The sequence below is a fragment of the Helianthus annuus genome, chromosome 17 (assembly GCF_002127325.2).
Source record: "Helianthus annuus cultivar XRQ/B chromosome 17, HanXRQr2.0-SUNRISE, whole genome shotgun sequence".
Taxonomy (NCBI): Eukaryota; Viridiplantae; Streptophyta; class Magnoliopsida; order Asterales; family Asteraceae; genus Helianthus; species Helianthus annuus.
The window spans coordinates 161,079,298-161,090,304 of record NC_035449.2 but is presented as its reverse complement, the minus strand read 5'-3'; the positions used below and the strand labels follow the sequence as shown (position 1 = coordinate 161,090,304).

At 39.2% G+C, this 11,007-nt stretch overlaps 1 long non-coding RNA gene across 1 annotated transcript; it reads right to left on the bottom strand.

Moving 5' to 3' along the window:
- Positions 1–2,239: 2,239 nt before the first annotated feature.
- On the bottom strand, positions 2,240–3,053 carry LOC110925757. Its single transcript, XR_002584710.2, has 3 exons — positions 2,962–3,053; positions 2,753–2,887; positions 2,240–2,657 (listed from the first exon to the last, which is right to left on the bottom strand). It is a non-coding gene; the product is annotated as an uncharacterized LOC110925757 (long non-coding RNA).
- Between the last annotated feature and the right edge of the window lie 7,954 nt (positions 3,054–11,007).

The window sequence follows — 11,007 nt, the reverse complement described above, 5'->3', positions numbered from 1 at the left end:
CGAAGGATTGACTTCGAAAGATTGACTATACGAAGGGTCCTTATCTTTCGAAGGATGATTTCGAAAGATTCTCCTTATGTTTCGAACACAGACCTCGAAAGATGACAATTGTTCGAAGAATCAACAGTGTTCGAAGGATCACTGTTGATGGCTCGAACAATAACCTCGAAAGATAACCTTGAAAGATTCACCCAACACGAAGGATCCTTATCTTTCGTAAAGAACAGTGACTCGAAGGATGTATCTATCGAAAAGATTCCTTGACTCGAAGGATAACACACTTACTTCGAAGGATGTTCGAAGGATGGTTATCTTTCGAATCTCCTTGATCGAAGGATGATCCTTCGAGCTCGAAAGTTATCTTTCGACGTCTGACACACTGTCAAAAGTACTGATGGGTTGGTGAGAAAAGTGACAGGTTGGTGTACCAACTTTCGACAGAAAGGTATGTTCAGACACGCCTTTTCACCAACCCTTTTGACTTTCAAAAATTTTACCAAAATAGGCAACCTTATCCTCAAGTTCAGTCACCGGAGACAAACCGGAAGTATGGCCGGAAAGTTCAAAGTTTCACAAAAACGATTTTTATGTTACCCAAACCGACCCCGAACACTCCCGATAGGTTTAGTAGCCGTTTTTCAGTTTCAAAATGCAAGGAAACTACCAAAAACGAGTGCTAAACCAAGTGTCCAAACACACCAAAGAACTCGAACAAACCGGTTTTAAACAAGGTAAAGAGCGAGGCTCTGATACCACTTGTAGGTCCCTTTTCTCGGAGGATCGAGAACAACCTAAACCTTGTTATACTAACCCACTAGCGAGTGCGGAATCCAAGCTAGTAGGCAAACCGGGATGAAACAAGAACAAACACAAGAACACACAAAGTTCACCGATTAACACCACTGTATTAATACGTATGAAGGTTTACGGTTACAAGCACAATGTTTACAATCTGTTTGCAAACTCTCTAAAGTGTGTGTGTGTGTGTGTGTTTTTCAGCAGAGTTTCTCTAACTCTCTATGTGTGCATCTATCTAACACTAACACACTGCATGAATATATATACCCATACACAGCAGGTCCTTTCCGAAGGATCCGATAGATGGTCCGAAGGATCATCTATCGATGACAACAAGCTCGAATGATCAACATGTACCTCGAAGGATCATCCTTCGAGGACTAATGGTCGAACCATATCTTTCGAGCACCTCGAAGGATCAACAGTATCCTTCGAGGCTATCCTTCGAGACAGACACTTATCTTTCTAACTGTTTGACCAAGTCAATCCGGAGGATGGTTGACTTAGTCAACTTACAGACTTAGGACATCGTTTACATACAGACCGAATACAGACAAAGTACAGACACAAGTGCACCAACAAATGTCTTAGAATGTCCAAGTTTTACCTAACTTAGAAAAATAGGGTTTCAAGTTTTCAATAAGTTTAGATAAAAGGTTTATTATTTATTCTTTTTTTAATATAATCAAACGAACATATTACCAAACGTTCACGAACACAGTCGAACGAACGAGACCTGTGTTCGTGTTCGTTCGCTAAGCTAACCGAAGGAAATTTTTTGTTCGTGTTCGTTCGTTAAGCTAATCGAACGAACATAAACGAACTTCCCACCGAACGGTTCACGAACTGTTCGCTGAACGTTCGGTTCATTTACAGCCCTAGTTAAATCTATCATACAAGAGATCAGTTAATATTTGGCTTTTTCTTCTCGTAAAGTTAAGATTTTTTTTTTTTTTTTTTTTTTTTTTGTATATGAGACCACACGAGAATACGGAACCTATAACCAATTTATGAATTTGATTCACTTATAAACGATTCCGCTATTTCAGTTTGGTTTAACAAGATAAATATTGTATAGCATGACATCATATTACATTACAGTATACTATAAGATTTCATATAGTAACATATCATATCATTATATATCACATAACAATATATTACAATGCTACAAAAAGAGTATCACCAATCGAGTACTAATTACCGACCAAGCTCATGTAAGCCAGTATAATAAGAATAGTTCTTAATTATTGAGAAAACTTACTAAGGTATCCAGTGAGTATCTATAATATACATTTGAATTTTAAATTCTATAGAGAAGACCCAGATAACTTAGGAGTAATGTGTGTGCGGATGTATAATGTATTAGCCGTTAAAAAAGCTACTTACACAATAAATCTATTACAGAAATACATTATAAGAATAACATAAAATTAAAATAGGGTGTATCTTTCTCGAAAATCTTGAACCAATCATCACAACCAACTCTCTGATCGATTCTGAATTGCCATTAAAACGTGTCTTCAAAAACGTTTGTAAATAGTCTTGTTTAAACTTTAACTAAGCTTCAATTCAACATGCAACTTCAGTTGTAGCAAATCTTCCGCAGTTGGTATTATCGGGTGGCACCTTCATTGATCGAACATACGGCTCGAAACTTTTCAGGAAGTACATCCTGCTGATATTATTCGGCCAGGTTCTTAGATTGAAACGCCAATCTTTCCCATCCGTGATATCATTTGGCGATATCGTGAACAAGAAAAGGCCCAGAAGTTAATTCTGCAGTTTCTTTTCCCCCTCACCATCAGAGCAGCTGGACCTCAAATGTCACTGGTGGGTTTTGTACCACAGTTAAACTTCTACATGATATCAATATAAACAGTTAAACTCCCATGATTGATTCAATAAAAACATTATTATTATTATAATAACAGTAATATGTATGCATGCTAACCTCTGCACATTTTTTTGGCAGCCCACTCTTCCCAGTTTCAGTTGCACTCAATGTTTTCTCGAACAATGGTGTAACTTACTTAATCCTATGAACGATCAACATGTTATCAACATTTAACACAAATTCTCTAGCTCCCTGCATCAGGTATCGATCGGTCAGTATAGTTAACAACTCAAAACGATACAAACGAAGAATTAAAAAGTAGTTACCCTTGGATCCTAACGCTACTTTTGTCCAACATTGGAAAAGAAGCGATGCCCTGTCGAGAATTAGGGTTTACCAACTGTGACAGATGCGGCGCTCAAGAGATGGAGAATTAGCGTTTGATTTATAATGGTGCGTTCATGTGAGATTTTCACTTTAACCCCCTTGTTTTTGCACTCTTTTGTATCTATTAGTTACCCCTTTTACCCTTTCATTTTGTATGTTTTTCTGTGTAAGACTACATTATTTTGTTGTGCAAAGTGTCCAGTTTCTAGTTCTAGGCAGCATAGCCAGATTTGGAGCTTTTCAATGTTGTTAAGACTTCAGATTTTGAGGTACATTTTAGTAAGATAGTAATCTGTACATGATGTGCTTTGACGTTACGATAATCTAATCTTAGATGTTCTTGTAGAATACGACAACATTTAAACGTTTTCATTTTAATAGCTTCTTTCCCTTACCAAAAAAAATGATCTAAAGTCTATTTATAACCGTTGAATACAAATATTATACATATTAAAACAAAGAGGCCATGAACAGTGATTTTTATTTTTTTAATATTGTTTTTTTTCTAGGTTTTTATTATTACATTCATTTATTTGTTTAATTAATTTAAGCATATATTTTTATATAACTTTTAGATACGATCAAAGTACCCGTTATCAAACAAGAAATCGTAAAAATGAATTTTTGTTCAGTTCGGTATGGTAGCGATATGATATTAATTTATCGAAAGCAAAACCACACGATATTAATTCATCGAAAGCAAAACCACTAAAAATAAATATTGATACGGATAGAGATGTTATTCAATCGGTTTTAATTGAATTTGGTACGACAGCGAGACAATATCCGTTTAAAAAGTACATATCGTAATGTTGAAATAAAACGAGGGGAACAATTGTTTTTGATTTCTTTCAATATTGTTTTTTCTAAGGTTTTATTATTTTATTAGTTTATTATTTTAATGGATTTAAGTATATTTTGTTATCTCATATAACTTTTAAGATACGATCAAAGTACTCTTTATCAAACAGGATGTAAGTGCAGTTTCTGCCGGGTAACTGTCGCTTTTCAGTTCTGTGTCAAACAAAGCAGAAGTCCAAGTTAAAGTCAACCATAACGAAGAATTCAAGACCACATGAAGACCTGCATTGATCAAGGGGGAGTTGTTAATGCACTTTGGGTGAAAAGTGCATGCCTTCCAATTGTTAGGGTCTTTATTGTACATGTCTTGAAAATTAGTCCCAAGTTTATCCTAGGGACAACTTGTCCAAGTTTTAGGAGAACTTTTGTCTGAGTTTTGGTGTAGAATTGGTTTGTCCGAGGTTTAGTCCCTAGTCTATATATATGTGTGTATTGTGTAGATTAGGGCAACTCTTGTAGCTTGGTGCACCTCTCCCACTCGTTGATCCTTTTGTGTCAATTTTAGAGAGAGAGAGAGACTATGTGTTAGTGAGAGAAAGCTAGGGTTTAGATCTTTGTGATCTAAACCAGCTTGTAGATGATGTATACTCCTTTGATTTGTGTAATCTGTGATAACTGATTCATCAATAAAGAGTTCATCTTCTACATATTTCTAACTTGTTCTTCATACTTTGTTCTTCATGTCTTGAATCAAGTGCAATGTTTGATGTTCGTCATCGATCCGGTGCTTACAAACCTATACAAAACAAACAAAATGAAATGCTACTATTTACACTACCAAACCTGGGCCTCTCATGGTTGTTCCTCATCGACCGGGCGTAGAATGTAGCCCACTTTGTCAAGCTCCAAGTTGTTTATGTCATTCCCTTCCAAGTACGGCTTTGATGTGTGTAAAATGCAACATATAAAACACATCATTTAAGGCATAAAACTAACCCTTTTTAAGTACTAATGTTGGAAAAAGAGTGTTTTTGTCTTCCTTTTGTATTTTCAGGATGAAATGAGCTCAAAATCACAAAAGAAGCAAAAAGACTACTAAATCTACCATAAATACAAGAAAAGGAACAAAAGTGAACTGCCCGGACCCTCAACGGCACCTCCCAAGATAAAGAGAAGAGAAACAGAACCTGAACACGCCCCGTGTCCAGTGAACACGGGGGCGTGCCCAGGAAGCAGCAGAAAAGACAAACCAGTAGAAGCTTCCATTGCTCACCACGGGGCCGTGCCCAGCGGACACGGGGGCGTGTTGAAAGTACAGCAGGCGCATTAATTGTAATTCGCAATTACAATTAATGAAGAGAGAGAATGTCAGACGGGCACGGGGCCGTGTTCAGCGAACACGGGGCCGTGTCCAGCGTTCTGTTCAGCCTATAAATAGAGGAGCTTGGCTTCATTCTCTCTCATCCCTTGGCACACCACCTCTCTCACACTTCATCCACCACCCACCACCACCATAACACCATCATCCACCACCATCATCCATTGTCCATCATAGAGTGTGTGAGTCGTCTCGGGATCCAAGATTGATCGTAAGAGTTCTTGACAATCAAGGCCATGTTTGCCTAAGTCTCTTACATCACTTGGTGAAGACAAGTGTTTAGTATAATACTTTTTATTTTTAATCTTTTGCACTTTTTATTTGGTTTTGTATTAATGACTTTAATAACTAGTTACTTATGTTGAAGGTGATCTTTCCTTATCGTTTGTCCGTGGTGTCTTGGCATTATTTTACTGTCTATATAAAATAAAAGATTTTCACCATTCATATCTCCACGGTCTATATGGAGGTATGTTGGCTACCTGGTCGGGGGTTAAGGGAACGGTTTGGTAAAGGTCTTGCCCTTGTTCAGCGTTTAGAGGTCCTGCTTGGGACCTGGGTCAAATTTAGTAGGATCTCCTTCAATGCCCATAGGTATTGGATGGCGGGGATCCAAACTCTTTGACCCCCTCATAAGCTAACTACTATTAATACTATAACCCGGCTATTTAGGACTGTATCCCTGCTGACTCAGACTACTTAGCCGAGGGTAACGTCACCGCCAAAAGCGGGGCCTACCATAATTTGCATTAATAACTTAATTCATTATCTTTCAATAATCCGACCCTTTAGGATTGTATCCTTGCTGACTCAAACTACTGGGTTGAGGGTAACGTCACCTCCGAAAAAGGGGCCTACTACAATAACTAAGATAATCTCTTAAACAAGTGCAAAAGTGCGAAAATAATCAAAGGTTATACTAATACACGTGTCGGATCCAAGTGATTCATCTTGTCTATCTGTTTTTATTTTATTTTCTTTTTCAGCATTTAGTTAGTTTTTATTTTTCTTAGTTTAAAACATTTTTCTAACTTTTTGATTTGATTAGACGTTGAGGATAAACCGGTATTAAAAGCTCTTGTGTCCTTGGACGACCTCGGTATCTTACCAACACTATACTACGTCCACGATGGGTGCACTTGCCCATATGTGTGTTTAGTGTTAGTAAATATCGTGTTTTATAAATTTAAAACTTGGCTAAAAGTGTAAAAAGGGCTTAAATATATATCTAAAAATATAACACACTTCACGCACATCAAGTTTTTTGGCGCCGTTGCCGGGGACACAAGGATTTTAAGAAAGTTAGGAATCAACGGCCTAATCATCTTTTTATTTATTTATTTTTTTTTTATTTTTATTTTTAGGATTTTTTTTTTAGATTTTTCAGCTTCTGCAGAGCTCAGCACGGGGCCGTGCCTGGTCGGACACGGGCCGTGCTCAGCAACGTCACTGGCAGTTTTTGTTTTTCAAGTTAACAGGAGGCTGACCACGGGGCCGTGTCGGTGCAACACGGGGTCGTGTCCAACTTCCAGTAACTGGGATCTGAAAAACAACCACTGTATCTCCGACCACGGGGCCGTGTTCGCTCGACACGGGGCCGTGGTGAACCTTCTGACCAACATTCTTTTCTGTTTTTATTGCAGGACTTGGAACCCGACGCCAACCTCGCGTAGTGTATGAGCTCCAGTTCCAATAAAGACATAAAGGAACCATTAGAAGAACCTGAACGCTTTCTCAGAAAAAGGTTAAAAGCCAAAAACCAAGAGAAAGTTTCGGGTGACCCACCCCCAATGGCGGACCAACGTACCCTCATGGATTACTTACGGCCCACCGTAGGTAATCTCGGCGCCGCTATCAATGCCCCGAATGTCGAAGCTAATAACTTCGAACTTCGACCGCACTTGATACAAATGCTCCAAAACTCCGCAACCTTTCACGGGCTCGCGGACGAGGATCCCCATCTACATATAACTAATTTCTTAGAAATATGTGATACATTTCGGATCAATGGAGCATCAAACGACGCCATCCGCCTTCGTATGTTTCCATTCTCACTAAAAGACCGAGCGAAAGCTTGGCTCAACACCCTCCCAGCTGGATCGGTAAACACCTGGGATGAACTAGCCCAAAAATTTCTATATAAGTATTTCCCTCCTTCTAAAACTGCTAAATTAATGGCTGAAATTAACACATACTCACAAGAGGACGGGGAATCCTTATATGAAACTTGGGAAAGGTTCAAGGAGCTACTACGCAAGTGTCCCCATCACGGCCTCGCGATATGGCAACAAGTATCCACTTTCTACAATGGATTGTTGCCACATACTAGACAGACACTTGATTCTAGCTCCGGGGGACTTTTAGGTAATCGACGCCCACACGAAATATATAATCAGATTGAGGAAATTGCTCAAACCAATTTTCAGTGGCACACCCCCCGGGGAAATAAAACTATTGCCCCGGGCGCCCATAAGGTAGACGAAAACACCTCTTTACAAGCCCAAATCGAGGCCCTTTCTTCAAAAATAAAAAAATTAGAAATGACAAAAACAGTCTCGGTCATGGCTTGTGAGGGGTGTGGTGGGTCACATGAAAATTGGAGTTGCATGAAAGAAACGGACGATCAACAAGAAATGGTAAACTACATTGATAATAGACCTAGGCCGTCGGGTCCTCCAACGGGGACCTACAACCAAGGATGGCGAAACCACCCAAACCTTGGTTGGAGGGAGCCCGGCAATAGTAGTAACCAACAACCACAACGAACAAACTTTCAGCAATCAAGAAATGAGTCACAAAATTTCACTCAACAACAAAGTGGGAGAGAAAGGCTCGAAGATACTATATCTCGCCTCGTCTCTGACACTGACAAGAAAAATTCGGAAAGATTCCTACAATTAGAATCAAACTTTAGGAATCAACAAGCTAGCATTCAAAATATAGAAAAACAAATAAATCAACTAGCTCAAAATTTTTCCGAAAGACCACAAGGCGCGTTACCTAGCAATACCGAAACCAACCCGAAGGCACAAGTTCACCTCATCACGCTACGAAACCGAACCGTAGGGCCTGCAGAAGTACCTCCAACCGCGGAAGAATCAACGCCAACACATCTGCAGGAGAAGGACCCTCCCCCATCAACAGAGCCTACCAAGGCTCCTCGAGTTCCGTACCCCGGTAGGTTAATTCGTCAAAAAACCAACGATCAATTCGCAAAGTTCGAAAGTTTGCTAAAACAATTGCATGTCAATATTCCTTTTATCGAAGTCCTAACCCAAATGCCCAAATACTCTAAATTTATGAGGGACTTCCTTACACATAAAAAGAAAATTGAGAATTTGCAATTAGTTAATTTAGGCGAAGAATGCTCTGCCCTCGTACTCAATAAACTACCCCAAAAGAAGATCGATCCCGGAAGCTTCACGATTCCGTGCTCAATAGGGGAATCTCCCGTTCGCAATGCCTTGGCCGACTTAGGGGCAAGCATTAACCTCATGCCCTCTTCAATGTTTAAAAGGCTTGGCTTGGGAACCACAAGCCCCACAAAAATAAGCATACAACTCGCGGATCGATCGGTCAAGTTCCCGCAAGGTGTCATCGAGAATGTCTTGGTAAGGGTAAGCAGGTTCGTTTATCCTGTTGACTTTGTCATACTCGACATGGAGGAAGACAACGAGGTCCCCCTTATTCTAGGGAGGCCTTTCCTTGCCACCGCACAAGCAGTAGTGGACATGAATGAAGGGACACTAACGTTGAGGTATGGGGACGATGAGGTAAAGTTCGGAGTTGGGAAAAGAATAGAGGATGACGACCCGGTCCACTACATGAAGGTTATCGACTCAAGCTTGGATGCCGCTCTCCGACGGTGTAACTTGGGAGGCAAGGCACCCCAATCAAATGACGTGTGACCGGGAATTGGGTCTAGCCAAGGACCCTTATAAACGTGGCGCACCACGGAGGCATTCCGCGGACCTATCCTTAGTTTAAGTTTAATCTTTTAGTTTTTGCAGAATAAAACACACTCATGGTGGTAATGGATGAAAAAGGGAACGAGAAAAAATGGAACCATGCAGAAGAACAGAACAAACCGACAAAAATCTCCATAACAGAAGGCTCCACACGGGCCGTGCCCAACCAACACGGCCCCGTGCTGAGCCCCCTGCAGGAAATCACCCAGTTCAGGTAACTGGACACGGGCCGTGTTCAGCGAACACGCCCCCGTGTCCAGGCTTCTGTTTCAATTATATAATTTTTGTTACTGGCACTTGACCACGGGGCCGTGCCCGGTCAACACGGGGCCGTGTCCAGAGTGCCAGTAACACAAATCTTTGTTTTTAAACACACTTTTACATATTCTAATCAACCAAAAACTCTATTTTTGGACACATTGAGGACAATGTGTAATTTAAGTGTGGGGGGGATGCTAAAACCTTGGAATTTTGCAAAATCCTAAAACAAGCCTTACACAAAACTCTATTGGAACCGCTAAACACCCCAAATTTTTTCAAAAACTTTTTCAATTTTTTTTATTTACTTGTCTTAGTTTAAGTTGGGAATAACAAGTTATAAAAGGGTTATATTTTTACAAACTTACAACCGATAGCGTCGTGATAAAAAGAACTAACATAAGAAAATTATGAAACGGTATAACAAGTCTAGCTAAAATTCGATTATATATGCTTGGTCACATTAAAAAACCCATTCCCACAAAAAGTGAGTTTTGAGCCTTTATTGAGCATAAAAATACACATATTTAGATTAAATGCTCATTTTTCGTTTCTTGTGTGAATAGCCGCTCGGTCTTTACAAATCTAGAACTTGCCACGACGATACATTCCCGGTCCTTACCAACTTAAACCCAAGTAAGTAAATGATGGAGGCATTAGGACTAACTATTTTTCTTTCAAAACCATTATTTTTCATTTTTTTTACTTACCCAAAATCCCCCTAGAAAACCCCTTTGAGCCTAAACCTTTCATTTCATTACCCCAAAAACAATTTTTACCCACCAAAAACCTTTTTCATTTTTTCACCTTTATTTTAGTAACATACTCGGTTTTTCATAAACATACCCTTTACGTGACGAAAAAAAAAAAAAAAAAAAAAATATGATGAAGTCAAAAACAAACATAAGCTACAAAAAGCTTGTTTGGAGAAATACTTCAAAAATAAATGTCACCAAAAATAAGGTATTTTACGAAAACCGACACTTGTTACGATTTTCGCCCTTTTTACTAACCACTAACCAACCACCCACCTTTAAACCCAAGCCTTCACCCCAAAAAGACCTCTTGATATTTACAAAGGTAAAAAGTTAAAAAGGAGGAGGATTGATCGCTTGGCAAGCATATGGAAAACGTAAATCCGTGCCGCTCTCGAGCGATTCACTTAAATATACACCTTCGGCCGAGTGATTGAGTGATCTCCCGTGAGGTATGTGAACTTGTATATAAATGGAATTTTAATAAGGCATGCTATGCCAAATTAAGTAGTTTATCTTATGAAAAGTTCAAAATAAACCATGACGAATAAGATTGTAAATAAAATAAAAATAGAACCTATCTAAACCTTGGATTCCCGACACTCTAGGACAAGTTGAAAAACTTCTCTTCTACCTATTCCATTTGGGAGTGTAAGCCACATTAAAAGAGTTTTGCTTGAGGACAAGCAAAAGTTCAAGTGTGGGGGTATTTGATGTGTGTAAAATGCAACATATAAAACACATCATTTAAGGCATAAAACTAACCCTTTTTAAGTACTAATGTTGGAAAAAGAGTGTTTTTGTCTTCCTTTTGTATTTTCAGGA